Source organism: Rattus norvegicus, chromosome 5 (assembly GCF_036323735.1).
Source record: "Rattus norvegicus strain BN/NHsdMcwi chromosome 5, GRCr8, whole genome shotgun sequence".
Taxonomy (NCBI): Eukaryota; Metazoa; Chordata; class Mammalia; order Rodentia; family Muridae; genus Rattus; species Rattus norvegicus.
Window position 1 is genome coordinate 29,520,799 of NC_086023.1, and position 19,649 is coordinate 29,540,447.

General features: G+C 43.9%; 1 protein-coding gene across 6 annotated transcripts in view; it reads left to right on the plus strand.

Annotated features, from left to right (window-relative positions):
• Window positions 1–19,649, plus strand: part of Cd99l4 (CD99 molecule like 4) — a 65,257-nt gene that overhangs the window by 738 nt on the left and 44,870 nt on the right. The window contains exon 1 of one of the 6 annotated variants that reach the window (XM_063288204.1): window positions 15,632–15,829. The exons of the other annotated variants lie outside the window; for them this stretch is intronic. The gene's annotated coding sequence lies outside the window, so the exon portion shown is untranslated. Of the gene's footprint in view, window positions 1–15,631; window positions 15,830–19,649 lie in introns of those variants that run through there. 6 annotated transcript variants of the gene reach the window in all.

Here is a 19,649-nt window from a genome sequence, read left to right on the forward strand (position 1 = left end):
CAAGGGAACACGTTTCTTTCACCTTGTGCAACTCAATTTGTAGACCAGGCCTAAGTGGAATCACCTGGGGTCTAAGGTTAGAAATGCAGTAGCTCCTGAGTTACTGAGTCAGATTCAGTGATCTATTTAGCATAGTAATCAGATCCCCAGGAATTTTCCGGCACATTCAAGTTTGAGTAGTGTCTTCTTATAATAAATACAATCTGTGATTCAGAATAGCATCTTAAGCCTGGACCAGCAGGGTCTTCTTTCATTTATTATGTCCGGTCTCCACATCCGGAGGGGAAAATGGCTTCAAGAAAACAGTGCAATTGTAGGTGATTCAAAGCAGCATTATGCTTTGAGCTTTCTAAAAATGAAGGCAAACCCAACCAGTGAGAAACATAGGCTTAGGCAAACCAAACTTGGCCTTAGCACTGACTTCTAGCAAGGTTTATGTCACATGTAAGGAACACTGGGAAAGAGAGCTCTTTGCCCAGGTCATTATGATAAATCAATGGATGGATGGATGGATGGATGGATGGATGGATGGATGGATGAATGCAGAAATGGTTTTCCTAAGGCAACTCTGCTGGTGTTGGTACAAGTACCTTTCAGTGAGCTACAGAGAGATGGCCAGTCTGGGTTCTGGGTTGTAGGAACTGATGCTGCAGAGGGTGAAGACAGCCAACACTTGTATCTCTGCGATGACAATACGGTAGAGGAAGAAACCCAGCATAAACGTCAGATCTAGGTCATGGACTGCTATGGAGGGAAGAGAGCAAACAATCACAGGGATAAAGAGTGGCTCATGATTTTAGTCTCCCTTTGGGGATAAAATTTTTATTGTCTAGTGGCCTTTGGTAGAGAAAAGTATCCAGTAGCCCACCTTATCCTTGAGGTTTGTGTCCCACACACTGCGGGTGATGCCTGAGACTGTAAATGTCAATTGTTTTTCCTTTGCTGAGTTGAGACAGGAAGCCCTGTGCATGGTAGATGATTGCATCTTAAAGCACGGAGGTTTTGAAACTAGACTGTGGATGCCCTTAGGTTTTCCTGCTTGGAAGTGAGAGAGATGGGGAAGCTGGTAGAGGCAAAGCCATACAGTGATTAATTGGCAGCCAGGGTTTGCTCCCAGGCTTCTATGACTCCAGAGTCACCATCTTAAAATACGCGGCATAATTCATTTAGACCTGGAGGCTGCCCCACTTCTAACCTTCTGTGGCTTTCTGAAAACGAGTTCTCTAAACCCGTTCAATCAATGACTAATAATCGCAAAAGATGTCTCTGGTCCAGGAATGTGTCCATCTTAGATCAAGTACTACTCCCTGGGTGTTTTTTGTGCTCATTATATGTCTTCCTTCTTTGCTTGCTTGCTTTCTTTTTTTTAAAAGACAGAGTCTCATGTAGCTCTTTGCTATGTGTTCAAAGCTGGCCTTGAACTCTTCATCCTCCTGCCTCTGCTTCCTGAGACCTAGGCTTAGTTTCCTGATTCTCTTGCCTCTCCCCCCTGATACTTGGAGTTCCACTTATGTGCCCCCATGTCTGACTGCCTCTTGTTTTGAATCTGCACTACAACTGTTTAGTTAGATATCCTCACTTCCAAGTAAGGGGACTGTGGCTACACGTCAGAAAGAATAGCAGGGTTCAACCAGGTAAGAACGCCACTCTGTGACCTTTTTGTTTTGTTTTGTTTGACCTAAGAATACTGAACCAGAAATATCTTTGCTTTGAAGTTAGGGACCTAATTTTTCTGTAGTGGGGTCCAGCGAGCTCTGCCCTAGGGTCCCTTTATTCTTGTTCCTGGTCCTCAGTAATGGGTTGTACCTGAACAGCCCTAGAAGGCATGCAGAATGTTCCAGAAACACTTCTGGGGATAAGGTGTAAAGTCCCTCCAGGGTCTAGGAAGTAGTGACACATTTTAGTTCTCAAAAGTTGAAAGGGTGATTAAAACGTCACTCTACCTGCCCCACATGTAGCCCATACACATACAGCCACCAAACTAGATAAGATGGATGAAGCAAATAAGTGCAGGCCGACAGGAACCGGATGTAGATGTCTCCTGAGAGACACACCCAGAATACAGCAAATACATAGGCAAATGCCAGCAGCAAACCACTGAACTGAGAACAGGACCCCCGTTGAAGGAATCAGAGAAAGGACTGAAGGAGCTTGAAGGGGCTCGAGACCCCTTATGAACAACAATGCCAAGCAACCAGAGCTTCCAGGGACTAAGCCACTACCTAAAGACTATACATGGACTGACCCTGGGCTCTAACCTCATAGGTAGCAATGAATAGCCTACAAGAGCACCAGGGGAAGGGGAAGCCCTGGGTCCTGCTAAGACTGAACCCCCAGTGAATGTGATTGTTGGGGGGTGGGTGTTAATGGGGCGAGGATGAGAAGGACTTAGGGTGATGTTGGCCTGGAAACTGGGAAGGGGAATAACAATCGAAATGTAAATAAGAAATACTCAAGTTAATAAAGATAAAAAAAGTCACTCTATAGAGACAAAGGGGAGTTAACGTTAATGTGTTCTAGTGCTTCTGAAACATCCTTTGAGGACAGGTGCATCACACACATGTATGCCATGTACCAACATGGGAAGGTTGCCACAGTTATCTGCTCTGACACTCAACGTACATAGTGACTTGTTTCAAACTGCTTTGCAATTCTATCTCGCCATAGTCAGGACCATCCGATCAGTAAATAGACAGCTCTCAATGGACAAAATATAAATGGCTAATAAATATTTGAGGAAATGTTTAATATCCTAGGTCTTTGGGGAAATGCAAATTAAAATTGCTTGAGCTTAGAATGGTGTTGATGAGGATGGGGGGGGCGGCTTACTCACCATTGGTGCAGCCACTGTGGAAATTAGTATGCGGTTCCTCAAAATCTGTGAATAGAACTCCCATATGATTCAGCTTCACGATTCCTGTGCATGTACCTAAAGGGCCTAAGTCAACAGACCATGAAGATGGTTGTGCACCATGTTTGTGACTTTCCCAAAGCCAGGGAATGGAATCAGTCTAGACTCCCATCAGTTGACAGGTAGCTAATGACAATGTGGTATATACATGCACATAATGGAGTTTTGAGACGATTATCATTATCATTATTTTTATTATTATTTTACTATTGGGGTATATATGTCTAGCCACACCGCAGGGTACACATGGAAGTCAAAGGACAAGTTTCTTTAGTTGGTTGTCTTCTTCCAACACACAGGTCCCAGGGATCAAACTCAGGTTATCTGGCTTGATGGCAAGTGCCTCTACCTACTGAACCATTTTACCAGCCTCACAGTGGATTTCATTCATCTGTGAACAAAAAAAAGTTATATTCCTTGCTGAAAAATGGATAGAACTGGATATGATCATGGATAGAACTGGATATAATCATGTTAAATAAAATACGTCACCCAGAAAACAAATACCCAAGTTTTTTCTCTCATATGCTAAGTCTATATGTGTATCCATGTATATGTTTATATTTATAAGCCATGAATATAAAGCAGGACTGTTGAGAAGAGGTAAGGGGGTAGTAATGTGGCAAGAAAAAGAGAAGGTTAATAGGGAAAAGATAAATAGAACATTTTTCTCAGATGTGAAATCAGAAGGGAGACTAAGCAGTGGATAATGGGGATGGTGAGCATGAGTGAAATGTGAAATGTCATAATGAAGCCCATTACTTTATATGTTAAGTTTAAAACAAAATAAAAGTACTGGTCAGTAACCAACTTCCTACGTAAGCAACATGTATTTCCAAAGGCTTTAGCAACCTTTTGGGGATGTTACTATTCGTTTCCTCAGTTATACCATGGGGATAATGGCCCTCTTCTCCTGGTGTGGCAGTTATCAGGATTAAATAAATGTGTCTAAAGTGCTTTGCACAGGACATACCTTCCAGTAGCCCCTTTCAGATTAGTACATATTAATCTTACTTCTTCGATGTCCCAAGCAACATTTTAATAAGTACACTTTGCAAATCCTGACAGTGTTGTTTACATGAAATTGTCAGAGATCTCACACCTATACAAAGAAAAAGGGGGGAAGGAGATGATGGTAACTGACTGCTTAAAGTCCAAAAGCTTTTGGGAGTAATAAAAACCTTCTAGAAATAGAGAAAGGTAATGCTGTATGTTCTTAAAGTATCATAAAAGTCATTGAATTAGACATATTGAAAGGGTGACTTGTGTTATGTGAATTCTATATTCATTTAAAATAATTCCCAAAAGTTGAAGGTGTCGCTCATTGTCAGGTAGAATATATCTTTAACATGTGCAAGGCCGTGGGTTCTATCATCAGTACCACACAAAGAAAGAAATGAGTAGATAAATGTAAGTTTTTTAAAAGGTAAGCTGGATGTGTTGGCCTATGCCTGTAATCCCAGCATTTGGGGATGATGCAGAAGGATTGCTGTGAGTTTGAGAGCAGTCTAGATTACATGATGAGGTCCAGGCTAGCCTACGGAAAGGAAAGGAATCCAAAAGACCACATCACATCAAAAAGAAAACAAATGTTTTTCTAATTATACCTGATGTGGTGACACATGCCTTTTAATCTCAGTGCTCCAGGGGCTGAGTCAGGAGGATCTTGAATTTGGGGCTAGACTCCCCTCAGCAAACAGCCAACCAGAATTAGGTACACATAATTGTGGGTAACAGCACAGTGACCCCGGTGCTAAGTACTGAGTGGCCAGGCTGGGTTCCTAACAGGAACTTGTGCACTGATTTGGGGTTATCAAGCTTTCTAGATGTGCCCCAGAAAGAGTGTGGGATTGGCTTCAAGCTCCTTGAGTGCCTTCATCGGTCCTGGGAATTGGGCATCATGAGGACAGAGAGAATTTTCTTTCCCTCAGTGGTTCTGGGGTCACCATTTTGTCAGCCAATCCTCCACAGGGTCTAGAGCCTCAGTCTTGAGACGTTTGATAAGTTTTCAGCCCCTCCTTTGATGGTATAGGCCATGTCTTCATTTTTCAGCCCAAGACAGACACCAGGTACCTGTAACCAGTGTACAGAAGCCATTTGAATGGATATTTGTGGGTAGCAACAAAAATAAAGTTATGGTTAGGGGTGTCCACAGCATGAGAAATGGTGTTAAAGGGTCACAGTGTGAGATGACAAGAAAAAGGCTGCTCAGAGGGGCCTGAAGCCAGGAGCTTCACTGGGTTCTGAGAGGAGACTTTCTAGACACACTGACTTTCCTGTCTCCAGTTGTGCTTCCTACCTGATGGTTTGGCTTTTCCAACTTTGTGTCTACTGTCACTTTGTACATTTTGAATGCCATTCCTCTGCTGCTCTTGGGTTTCCAGAAAGCCTGGCTCAGAGGCTCCTGAACCTTTGTTTATCCTAGACACAGCTCTTCCAGAAGCCTGCTCAGAGGTCCACTGACTGAGGATTTGTTGTTCTAATGTAGGTATATATAAGATCACCATTGGATTTCTGGTGAATTCTGTAATCCCAACACTCAGGAAGTGGAGGCAGGAGAGCCAGGACTTCAAGGTTAGCCTCAGCTACACAGCCAATTAGAGGCTACCCTGTGGTATATGAAACCCTGACTCCACTTTTCCATACATCTGCATATCTGCCCTTTGTGGCCTTCACAGTCACACAGTGTTTCTGGAGTGTGGATGGTTGTAAGCCATGTAACATGGGATTCTGGGAACTGAACTTAAATCCATAGACCCAGTGCTAGATTTATAGCCTATCACCACCACATCCGGCCTTTACATGGCTGCTGCTCACCTGAACTCACTCAGGCTCTTATGCTTGTGCAGCAGTAACGTTACTCAGCGGTCTCCCTAACCCTGTTTGACTGCTTGAAATAGAATAGGCTTTTCTGACATTGGAATTGTAGCGCCCAGTTCCTCGTGCTCATGTGCACAGCTGGTTTCGTGCTTGGGCAGTCAGGCTTAGGTTTTGGTTGGAAGCCAGGTATATTTATGGTCCTTAAGACATAAGGCCTCCCTCTCCCCACCTCACACCCTGAATACTTGGCCATTTCTCATCCTTCTTCTCGGCACACATTATACAGGGCATCACTGATGCAGATGGGAGCTGCAGAACTCCTGATCCACTAAGACGTGAGACATGTCATCTGCTGACTCCTGTGGTCCCTTACCGAGCCACTCTGTTAGGCCTCCCTTCACCATGATGCACTTTATCCTCTAAGACTCGCGTCAGTGTGAGGCCATCCTCTGTAAGTTGCTTCTGTCAAGTATTTGTCCCAGCCACAAGACAAGAAGTCCGAGAGTGGAGAGATGGGCTGGGCTGTTCCTCACTTGGTTCAGAACTTGCTTGGTTCCTACCATCAGGTAATCCCAGGCACAGAGACTGCAGTTACACACGCTGTCAAGGTGCATTCTAGCTGCAGCATGGCTCAGGACTCTGTGCCTTTGCACCTGACTGATAGCCCACTGCGTAGCTGGACTGCATCATAGGAGATGACCTGTCCTCACCTTTCTCTAGTATTACTTCTCTCCTTTCCTTCTCCTCTCTCCCCCACCCCGTTTCTTCTTGTATTCCTTTCAGCAGACTGGATTGCCCCAGTGACCCTGCATTTCTGCTTGCCATGCAATGGAAGATAGCTGTGTTGCTGTCTGCTCAGTAGTGTTACAAGTGATATGTGATTGGCCAGCATCACCCTTTTCATTGTTCTTGGGTAATTTTCCCTATTCCACGTGTTTATCCTGAAAATAGGTGCTTGAGTTGTTTTGTTTTTATTACAAATGAAACACGTCTGAGAGACCAAGGGGGGGGCATTCCTGACTAATGGAGCACATATATGTCTCATGTCTTAAGAAACTTCTGGGGGTTTCTAAAGTGTTCCTACCATGTTCTACTCTCAGCAGCAATGCATGGCACATTCCATTCTTCCTAAGAGTAAGAGGAACTTCCAGAGAAACAGAAGTGGCTTAAATCAGAAATACAAATTCACTCAAGAAGAGCTTTGAATCACTAAATGTTGACTAAAACACAGAAAAATGGTAGAAGCACTTTGGCTTTTTTTGTTGTTGTTGTCTTTTTTTGGAGCTGAGGACCGAACCCAGGGCCTTGCGCTTGCTAGGCAAGCGCTCTACCACTGAGCTAAATCCCCAACCCCCACGGTAGAAGCACTTTGGAATGCCTCCTGTGTCTAGCTAGTGTCTGTGGACACCCATGTGCTCTTTTTTCTTTCTTTCTTTCTTCTCCCTTCCTTCCTTCCTTCCTTCCTTCCTTCCTTCCTTCCTTCCTTCCTTCCTTCCTTCCTTCCTTTCTTTCTTTCTACTGTTTCCCAGGTGTTTGGACAGACCAAGGATACAGATATGCATGCTTGAGGACATAATGTTTTAATTACACAGATGTGTGTGGCATCCAGCTTGAAGTTCTCTGTAAACAGGGCCAGCTGTTCCAGACATTTTCCTCTTCTCTGCTTTTTCTTTGAATAGAGGCAGATAACAAAAAATGATGATTTCTGTTCCCTCTGATCAAAGACTGTTAACCTTTCAGCTATAGCCTTATCACAAAGCCAAGAAGTACTCACTGAAGGGGGGAAATGGGCCTGTTGACATTTTACAGGATTTTTTGAAATGTTAAAGATCTTTGTAAGGGTGGGGCCAACTGCACGAACACCTGTAATGTGTGCACTGTTCTGAGTGTCCTTACATTCTCAGGAAACAGGCGGCTACTGCTTTGTCTGTACTCTTGGAACAAACACATACCCTCCTGAAAGGACCAGAGTTCCTTGTGCTGATAGAGGTAGACTGGGGTGAGGCCTTCACAGCCTCTGGGAAGCCTTTCTGTCCGGTATTCTTAAACAATGCTTGTCATTTGGGGCTTTGATATGTTGCTTAGCAGAACACTTCTATAGAGCAGGACACACAGATTTGTATGGTGGCAGGAAAGCAGTTTCCTGACGGAGAAGGTCTTGTTTTTTTTTTTTTTTTTTCATTCACTTAAGAATTTAAGAGGAGGGCTCAAACCCTCTACACTCTGTAATTTTGGTCAATCGTCATTGGCTATCTGTTAGTCTGGCAGGCATGAGTTATAAAAACACGAAAACAGTATTGGAAAAGGATGTTCGGGCCCAGGGGGAATCCCAGGCTAGAGGCTTTGTCAACTTGACTTTAAACATCTTTTTTCGTAGAACTTAGCACAGCTAGTGAAGGTGGGGGTGGGGGTGGGCAGTGTAGGGAAGAAACCTAATTATGCAAAGTTTGATCTTAAAGCTTCATTCCTGTTTCCTGGCAGGCTGTTCTTTAATCTCTAGAGCAAGATTGCTCAATTACCATATATTCTCATTAATTGCATTAAAATTATAGCAAAGGTTGTTTTTGCTATAATCAAGAGTGATTTTGATTAATACTTTGGAAATCAAATGCCTGGCCAGCAGTGGGAATGAGAACGACCTTCTCAGTTAGTCGTCCTTTCTCTTCCTTCTCTCCCTTTCCTGCAAAAGGCCAAAGATACAAATGCACCGGAGGGATTTTTAAGAGTCTCTTTGCTTTTGCAGATAGTTCTAAGGAAAACACTCCAAAATGGGAGTCCATTTTCCTCTCTCTTGAGTGTGAAGAAAGAACACACGAGTGCACACCAGCCTGCCTTGGCTGGCAACAAACAGTGCCAGGAGCACACACCCTCTCTTACAGGCTGACTGTTAAGTCAGCAGAGAATGCTGGGAAAATCTAGAAGATGAAGAAGGTAACATACCCATGTACCCATGTAAAGAGGACATGAAAATTGCAGACAGGTATTAGATAAAAACTAAAGGACCAGTCGAAGGTGATCTATCTTTGCTTTTAGAAACCATGCATATTGAGCCATCCCACATTATAACTTGCTTCGTCTTCAACGTATAATTTGACACGTGTGTTTGTGTGCTTATGATCTGTTCGTGAGTGTTCATTAGTACACCGTGTACAGTGTGAGGAGGAGCAGGTCATTGAGGGAGAAACAGATACTGGAAAGATGGTCATTTGGAAACGCTATAGTTTCTAATGTTTCAACCATGCCCTCCTCAACTTTCCCTCCCTTCTTTCCATTCTTTTGACTGCTGAGGCTGGAAACCATGACCCTGTGTGTGCTAGACAAACACTCTATCAATGATGTGCACCCTCAGGTCACGACTTCTGTCTTACGGTTTTCCTGCTGTGAGCAGACACCGTTTCCTAAGTTTTCCTTCTTAAGTTGGTAGAAAGGTAACTAACACAGGAACATCTGACCTTCCTCTGGGGATGTAGGAGTGGATTTTCAGTCATGGAGAACACACACACGCAAATACACACACACACACAGATACACACACAGACATACATACACAAACACACAGACACACAGACACACACACATAATACACACACATCTGCACACAGACACACAGACACACAGACACACACACACACAGACATACATACACAAACACACAGACACACAGACACACACACATAATACACACACATCTGCACACAGACACACAGACACACAGACACACAGACACACAGACACAGACACAGACACACACACAGACATACATACACAAACACACAGACACACAGACACACACACATAATACACACACATCTGCACACAGACACACAGACACACAGACACACACACACACAGACATACATACACAAACACACAGACACACAGACACACACACATAATACACACACATCTGCACACAGACACACAGACACACAGACACACAGACACACAGACACAGACACAGACACACACACACAAATACACACACACACAGATACACACACAGACATACATACACAAACACACAGACACACAGACACACACACATAATACACACACATCTGCACACAGACACACAGACACACAGACACACAGACACACACACACAGATACACACACAGACATACATACACAAACACACATACACACACAGACACACACACATAATACACACACATCTGCACACAGACACACAGACACAGACACAGACACAGACACACACACACACACACACACAGATACACACACAGACATACATACACAAACACACAGACACACAGACACACACACATAATACACACACATCTGCACACAGACACACACACACACAGACACACAGACACACACACATAATACACACACATCTGCACACAGACACACACACACACAGACACACAGACACACAGACACACACACACACACACACACACACACACACACACACAAAGAGAGATTGCTATGTACCATGGTGCCTGTGGAAGTCCAAGAAAAGTTATGGAGTTGATACTCTCTCACCTCCACATCAGTTCAAGGAATCGAGCTCAGGTTGTCAGGGTTTCTGCTCTTTATGCAGAAGATAACTGTATAATAAACTAGATAACTTAAAATTTGAAAAGATATAATAATAATTTTTTTACAATTCCCCAGAGTAGAATTCCCCAGAGTTCAAAATATCAGCAGATCCGTGCTCCCGAGTGCTCTTGGCTTTTGAATGGAATCCTTCCTTGCATCCCGGCCTCCCCCTGACCCCCATTCTTAATTACTTTGTATCTCACTAAAATATAAGAACAGCTAACCAGTTTCCTGTAGATAGATGTGGTGTCTTGGAAGCCTTTCTTCTGGGTTTAGGTTAGTATGAGCAAAGGATGTGTCCCTCAGGTGAGTGGAATGCCATCCTTTGTCACCTCAGCTCTCACAAGGCCTTCATAATGACAGTAATTGCAAGAAGCTGTGCAGACGACTGGGCCATGGTACCATGTTCACAAATGCCAATGTGTAGCAAAGGCCTAATACTACACTAGGTGTGAATTATGGACCTCAGTTAAGGCCTTTGCCAGTCATATTGCCCAGTTAGAATATACATAATTGTAAGTAGGACTCCATTTTTTTTAACAAGAAGAATAACTGCTTGTTAAAAGTGTGACATTCAAGAGTTAGCAGAATAGGATGTGGAAAGATTTCCCTATGAATACTGCAGACCTCGGAAGAACAAAGGCGAGCACGTGGTTTATTTTAAACAGATGTCACCTGCTGTGGAAACTTCTTTCAGGCAAAGAATACAATGTTCTTATTGTTCTCCAGGCCTGTGATGGGTTGTCATATACATAGGAGAAAGGGGGAAATAGTCTCTCTATTTCTGCTTTGAACTTAGATGCCTAAAGCAACACAAATCCATCCATTTACATTTTGGGTATTAGGTGGCTGAAGGATTCCCACTAGAATAAAGTTCAGCTTTAGCAGCGTTGTCTTCCTCTGAAGGCTCTGGTTTCTTTGCCTTTCCTGAGTTTGTTGTTATTGTTTGTTTTGTTTTGTTTTGTTTTGTGAAATGTGTCTTCATCTCATGGATCATGGCTCCTTCCCCTGATCCACTGACCACATGTCCTCTGATTATCACTCTTCTTTTCTTATGGTGACCCTAGAATTCACTTTGAGCCTGTGCAGATAATACAAGATAATAACTGTATCTCCAATACCTTAGAACCAGCTTAGTTACATTTTATAGTGATTTCTGCCTCGTAGAGCATCATCTGTGTATGCCCTGACACTGGAAATGAGACACCCCTGAGGGATTGTGTGCATTACAGGAGATTGGACATTATATCGTTAGCATTGTGTCATGATGTCACACTGTTTTTATTTTACATAAAACCACAATAGATTCTCAGAAAAGATCTTATCTAGACAACTTACATATATGTTTTTAAAAACAGTATAAGATCTTATGAAAAATAGAAATGAAAATTCCACAATATGTGTGTTAAGTGAGGGGTCAGCTGAAATGACTCAGACCCATTGCAGGGGCCTAAGTACTTTTTCCTTCCACTAAGTGGTAGTTAATGAGCACACAGTAAGCTAAATGGACTGTGCATGCAGTCTTCTTCTTGTGTAGCCTGGGTTCTGCTATTTTGCACAGGTCTGGTATTCATGTTTTTGCATGTGTCTCATTTGGTAATATCTATGTTCCTCACAATGCAGGTCTAGGTGTGACAAACATGTTGCGTGTACAGTGGGGTTGTGTCTCAGCGGCTCTACCACAGGTGTCTTGTCTCAGGCCTCTTGGGCGTTCTTTGTGCAGAAATGTTAGAAGGCATCTACCCAGTGATCCCACAGGGATGTGGGGTGATAGCCAGGACAAAATGATTCTCTGGTTGGGGTCAGGGGGAGGGGAAAAGGGACATGATGCTTTAAGTGTGTTTTAAAAATTATCTCTTTTACTTTTGAAATTATAACATAATCCCAACATTTCTCCATTCCCTCCACTTCTCCTCCCACCAAACCCTTGCATGTGGGCTGGAGAGATGGCTCAGTGTTTGGAAGTGTATTTCACTCTTCCAGAAGAACTGAGTTTGGTGCCTAGTACCCTTGGCAGATGGTTCACAACTGCCTGGAATTCTAGCTCACAGGCTCTGATGCCTCTGGCTGCCTTGGGCATTTACACATACACAGGATGAAAATAAAATAAAATAAAATATTAAAATGACTCCCATCTACTCTTGCTTGCTCTCTTTCAAATCCACGACCTCCTTTTTCATTAATTGTTGTTACTTGCAACTCTGTGTAGATTTTCCTACATACATAAATATAACCTATTCAACCTGTGTGATGTTGCTTGTATGTTTATGTTTTCAGTGCTGACTACTTGGTATTGGGTAAAAATTGACCTGCTCTTCCCCAGGGAAGACTATCTCTCTCTCAGCATTTCTTAGTTGCTTGTAGTTCTCTGTGTAGAGTTGAGGCTTCACGGGCTTTCATCCACTTTGATGTGTCTATTAGCTTGGTAAATCAATTAATTTATTGAGGCTCAGTTACTGAGAAGAAACTGTGTGACTGAAAGGCAGCTGCATCACCAAGGCTCACCACAGAGGCTGAGGAGAGGGTTCAGATCGTAAAGTGCTTGCTGCATAAGCACAGGAGTCTGCGCTCAATACCGAACACCCACGTGACAAGCCAAAGCTAGTGGCACACACTTGTGCTCTCATTGTTGGTGAAAGGGGGAGAGCAGATCCTTGGCCCTGAGTAGCAAGCTGACTTGACTTAACTGCTACGTTCTGTATATGTATGAAAGATTCTGTCTCTAAAGAGAAAACACTCGGAGTTGGTCTTTGGCCTTCAAATACCCACAAAGGTGTGTGTGAACCCAAACATAGAAACATACACACACACACCTGCATATACATCTGCAAAGTTTGGTTTTGAAGTTCCACCACAGCATGGGTGATGGCTCACCGAAGCTGTAGCCATAGAGCTCTCTGAACAGTTTACAGGTAGCCCGAGGAAGCTGGTGACCTTGCAGAGGAACCAGAGGCATCTCGTTAAGTTTTATGTGCCCTATGAGTCTACCTTCTCACTCTAGGAAGGGATTAGCAGTGACTGGCTTTATGGAGGACCATACTTTGAGCTGTTGGAAGGGACAAAAGTCCTTAAAGAAAACGGTGTGCAGTAAAGAGTCACAGGGTAGGTTGTAGCTGGACTGGATCTAAAATCCTTGCCCTGCCTTGTTTAGAGCTGCTTCACTCCAGTCCGTTTCTACCTCCAAGAGGCCTCCTTCATTATATACCTTCCTCCTCTTCTTTGAGGTAGGGTTTCAGTGTGTAGCCCTGGCTGGCCTAGGACTTGACACGTACACCAAGCTGTACTTGAAATCGCTGTGCATGCCAGGCTCTCCTTGCGCCTCTGGTAGAACGTCTGCTGCTGACTCTCAGTTCCTGGGAGCAGAGAGGCTCTTGCAGAGGACCTGGATTCAGTTCCCAGCATCCACACGATAACTCGTAGATGCCTCTAAGTCCAGTTTTAGGGGGTCCGATGCCCTCTTCTTATCTCCAAGGATTCTTGCACACACGTTGTTGATTTTATATGTGTGTTATCAAATTAATAACATATTAAATAAATGAAAAATATATTTATATATATTTCTTGCCTTCGTTTGTGCGGAGTATCACTCTTTGCCTTTGCTGAGGAAAGGTTTCCTCTTTCAAACCTTAAACCTAAAACCTTAGCTGCCCCTAAGCCATCATCCAGCTCACACACAAGTCTTACATCTCGTTATGAGCAGCAGTAATTAGATGGACCAGAATGTGACAAGGGGAGCGGAGCAATAAAACAGGCGAGGTAATTTCGCATTATTTCCAGACTGGTATCTCATGGGAAAACTGCTTAATGGGCTGCTTGTTCTGAAAGTTGGGCGAGCATTCAAGTGTGTGTTTCTGGGGTACTGCTTTGGCCCCAGGGCTAGAGAGAGAGCTGTCCATCTCTACTGGTTTCTGGTACTGTTAGTGTAGGTCAAGAGGATAAGATCTCCGGTCTGAGTGGAGACTTGTTCCATCCCTTTGGTAAGGGACCACCACAGAAATGTTGGCTCACCAGCTAAAACCTTACTGGAAAGATAGAATGGTTTTTAAAATGAGACACTGTACTTTTCTTTCCCATGATCCCCACCACCATAGTTCAGAAGCTTAGTTCAGAAGCTCACCGACCATAGTCATGTACAAGGTCCTAAGTCTAGCGTATGACCAAGTCAGAAAAGCATACATATTTTTCACATTTTCTATCTCTCTTCTAGGTGTTCTTTCCTTAGTACTGGGGTCTTTATCCCCAGCATTTTGGGCCTCCCTACTCTTTCCTTAAAACCTGTAACCCCACATGTGGCTGCTTGCTGGCCATGAGCCTAACCTCCATGGCAGCTTAAACAGCACGGCTTGGCCCTTCTCCTTTCAGACTCCTTTAGCCATGCCCGGTAACAGACTCCAGGTTGTAGAAAATCACATTGCATGTGGCCACCGTGGCTGGGGAGAAGCACCGTTGCTGAGCTATGATCAATATGCACAGCTAGTTTGCCCTTCCAACCATGTCACTATCCACTGATGGGACTTTCATCCTCTGAAAGTGTAAGCAAGCCACCAACTAAATGTTTCCTTTCTTACCTCACTTTGGTCATGAAAGTGGGATCTGAGACTTAGCTTCTCATGCCTGCAGAGCACACACAGCGTTGACTAAGCTGTCTTCCTTGAGTCCCCGTGATGAAGACCTCTGCCACAGGCAAAATAGCTAGCACACAACTTGGTCCCCAAAGGCAGGCTCTGATAATCTCAATGTTTTTAATTTTGCATTTATTTTATGTGCATTGGTGTTTATGTGCATGCATGTCAGTGTGAGGGTGGTGGATCCCAGGTTACTGCAGCCACCATGTGGGTGCTGGGAATTGAACCTGGGTCCTCTGGAAGAGCAGTCAGTGCCCTTAACCTCTAAGCCAACATTGACCAAGTCTGTCTCTTCTTTGTAAGTCGTAAGTAGCTGTGCGCCCGTGGAGTTGTTTAGACACAGACACTAGTCCAGATTTGACGAAAGTGAGTGGCATGCATCATGGCTCTCATGGACTCACTGTGTGTGTGTTTGGGGGGGTGTCACCATGCACTTGAGAGAAACTGAGCTCTGCTTATGTCCCGACATTACCTCTGCAACTCCTTCCCTGGAAGGTGGTCCAGCAACCTCTGCAGTTCTTAGCCAATCAGCCGGCAGGAAACACACCCCTCTGTAGTGGTGAATTTGCCCTTGGTCTAAACCCCAAATGGATTTTGACCAAGTCATAGTCAGCACTGCATAGTGGTAATGGGGAGGGGAGACGGGTGCCTGGGAGAAGCACTCACCTAAACATTAGTTGATGTTTCCCTTATTTTATTTTACGTAGTGAGAGACTGACATGTTGGACAGGGCATGCCCCTAGAAGATGCATTGACCCGGAAGAGGGTACTTTTGGGATGAACAAAGTGAAATGGGCAAGGAACAATGGAGGCAGCCGTGATTAATGATTGAAGCCCAAACGCCAGGCTGCTTAAAGGCCGATCAGTCGTTTGTCCAGGATCGCAGATTTCCATCAAGTCTTTGGTAGGTGCTGGTACAGAGCCAGCTCACGGCATCATGGCTAACAAGGGCTCACTTTTCCTTGTTTTACAACCTTCACTAAGACACTGCTCTGGCTTCCCACACCACTCCTGTAAATCAGGTTGCAGTGGAGGTCGGGTTTATTTTCTCTCCTCAAAGGAAACAGAGCTGGAGGATAGACGCTGGCTCTCCTGGTGTGTTGGTTAGAACCAGCATTGTATTCAGTAGAGCCTTTCGAGCACACGCACAAGTTCACAGGGAACATTTCCAAAATCCTTCTCTGTCTTTGACTTTGAAAAAGACTGCGTTGGACAGGTGTTATCAGCGCGTGGTGCGGTTTTCCTATTAAATTCCTAGTGGCCTTCTGTAGTGGATGAAGAAACTTTTCTGCTGAATGCTGGGAAGGCTGTCCTCTCAGATTCCAAGGCTTATGAGTTGTGAACTGGGCCTAAGATGAATTGACCGCTTTCAAAAGTGCATCCGGGACACGTGCTGGCAGCCCAAACAGAGCTGAGTTAGAGCATGGGTGAGCAGTGCCCTTTGGTCCATGTGGTGTTGTGTGAGGACCCCTGTGGGGTTTCAGTTGTGCTACGTTGTGGGTGTGCATTGTCTTATGGTTCGGAAAAACGAAACCCAGGGCTTCGTGCATGTTCCTTAAGGGCCGCACCATCGGATTACATTCTCGCCCTCGTAGGATTTGAACAAGTGTCAATAGATCAGGACTGAGCTTGAGGGAGGGTCTTTCATTCAGAGATGGTTTGGGCCTGTTGAATCAATCAATAAGGAATTAATTAATAAACATTACAAAGGTGCGTCTCACTGCTCTTAACGCCTTACCTAATGACATGGCCAGGTACGTCAGGAGCTGGTAAGGGAGTGGCCAGTTGTACAGTTATTAGCTCAGCTTGCTATGGTGGAGCGTGCACTTCTGTTATTGGGCAGTGACATAGGGAAAGAGTGTTTAAGGACTCAGTGCAATGATAGGCTTATGGTTTGGAAGACACTGACATAGAACCTTGAATTATTGTAAGGAAAAGACATGGACATGATTAAATTTTTTTTCCAAAAGCAAGCAGGCCATCATCCTGACAGGAAATAGTTCCTAAACATAACCTGTATTAGCAGCTCCCGTGTGTGAACGTCTACAACATTTTTATGGTTGAGGATTTAGATATACACACACAAATAGGAGGGGATTTCTCTGTGTCTTGCTGGATTTCAGAACATGTTTCATGTCAGTACGGGCACTGCCCGTCTTTTCGAACACAGCCATGCAGTAAGTTATTGTGTGGAAGAGCCGCCTCTCACAGAGCTGGGCCTCTCTGATGACCGCTGCTCTGCCTGCCTCTGGTTTTGCTGTTGTAGGCAGAGCTAAGGCTGAGATCTTTGTGTGTTCTGCTTTATGCCCTCTTATTGTTTTTCTCTATTGCATATTTAGAAGTGGCATGATCAAGTTGGAAAACGCATGTATAAAATATTTAAATGTTGGAGTAACTACAGACTTCTAGGAACTTTGCAAATAGGATATGAAGTGTTTGGTCTCCGTACTCAGATGTCTTCGGTGTACATGGGTTAGCTGATGTGCCGGCTGCCCCGGTCTCTGCACACTGGACTATATTTGTAACAATCCAGGGAGTCTTCACTATGCCAGCATCTACGTCTCTGACTGGTTGTTTAGTTCTGAGAGCACTTGCTTTGGGGATTTTGCCTATTTTATGGCTGCTTTTCCCTGATTGGACACATCCCTACACTAAAGTTCATAATCGTCTCTATGTGTTCTCTGGCCTTTCTTTCCCTCTCTGGTGTCTTTTGTGGATTTGATTTAGTTTCATCATTTATGTTGTTTTTCAGTTTTTTCTTAACTGTTTTGAGGCTATATAATCCACATATTTTTATTTGATAAATACTCTTTTTTTGCTATAGGAAAATGATTTTTTTAAATAAAATTACTTTCGGAACAATTAGATTTGAAAAAGTTCCAAGCAGCAGAGAATTTCTACATGCACTCTACTACCTTCCCCTGTCATCACTCACATTATCTTAGATTAAGAACCGATGTCGATCCTCTTGTTAACCAATAGGAACCCAAGAGCTGCACATTGTGCTACAGAGTTCTTGACTTTTAGCTGAAGCCATTGCCCCCATAGGGTCCCCAGGCAGGGATTCTGTCTCAGGCTCTCCCTGGTCTCCATGACCTTAACAGGTGAGAAAGGGGGCCTACTTAGTTGTTTTGCACAATATTCCCCAGTTGGGATTTGTCCGTTGTTTTTCTCATATTTATAGTGAGAATTGGGAAGCATGAAAAGACCACTACAAGTAAAGCATTATTTGTATCTGCTGCTTTGGTTGCTTTTAAAGATGGTGTCACCATACTAGGCACAGTGGCAGATATTGTTAGTCCCAGCACTTTGGAAAGAAAGGCAGAAAGTTCTGTGTAAGTCTTCATAATCGGTATTAGGCCAGCTAGGGCTACATAGTGAGATCTTGCCTCAAAAACTGTAAATATGGCCCCAGCATGTGGTCTAGGTTGGCCTAGAACCCACAGCACTCAGTAAGTATCAAACTCAGTAGGACACAGGGGTGGATAGGTGGGTCCACTTCAGAGGACAGTTTCTTCATGAACAGCCTTTGCCCTCGAGCCTTTTCAATCGAGTACAGTTAGAATAGCCAGTTTACATCCCAGGGGCCAGCGTGATGGCTAAAGTACCTTGAGTTGGCAAAATACTTTAATCCAGGGTAGTGTGAGAGGGCTTAGCTCATTGTCAATGAGCCTGGAGAATACAGCACCCTTTCTTGCAAAAGCCGTCCTCTCAAGACTTCCTGCGTGATTGCAACGTTTGTTTCAAATAGCCTTCTACTGTCTAATAAACGACAACCCTGATTTTCCTTGTTGCTGGTGTGATTTCGGAGAAAGTACATTGTTTTTAGAAGGACATCAACTCTAGGTACTTGGTGTGGTTTTGGATGGCTGCCTTTTTGAATGACTTATTGTTTTGTGGATATGCATGATGTTTGTGGCAGGGGAGGCACAAATGCCACACAGACATGTTGAGGTCAGAGAGTAACTTTCTAGAGCTGGGGATTGAACTCAGGTGCCAGACTTTTTCAATGAAGTTCTTTTCCCTACAGAGCCATCTCAACAACCCTGATTGTCTTTTGATAACGTTTGGAGAATAAGGACTCTCAAGAGTGTGTCACTATAATTTTTTTTCATACAAAGATAATTTAGAAATCTATTAGAGATAATCTAAAATATTTATTTACTTATTTATTTGGTATTGGATATTGAACTCTACCACTGAGTTATTCCTCCTGGTAAAGTTTATTTTAATTGACAAATAACACTTGTGTATATTTATGGAGCACAGTTTTTAAACATGGTCTGTGTAAATCCTAGCCTAACTTTGAACTCACAATCCTGCGTCATCCTTCTTTTTGCTGGGTTTACACACATGCCCTACCAGGCCTCTTCCTAATGGTCAAGGTCCAAGCCAGGTATGTGTGGGTTCTTGGTCTCCTAGTCACAGAGCCGAAATAAAGGCTTATGTAGATTGCAAAGCGCCAGGAAGCTTATGACCTTTCTCTGGAGCAACCAGCCAAAGTGAGCTTGATTTCTTATGTTGCTGCTGCTCATGGTGTTTTGATATAGAACAGTAACTCACTCAAGGGCCTTTCCCGCCATCCCAGCCCCTGTCTGCAGGGGAGAAGTGGCAGCAGGTGTCCCGGACAGGAAGCTGAGAGATCACATCAGCAAATGTGAAACCGAGTGAATGGGAAGTGAGGCAAGGCTATAAACCCTTAAAACTCTGCCAGTCTAGATCCC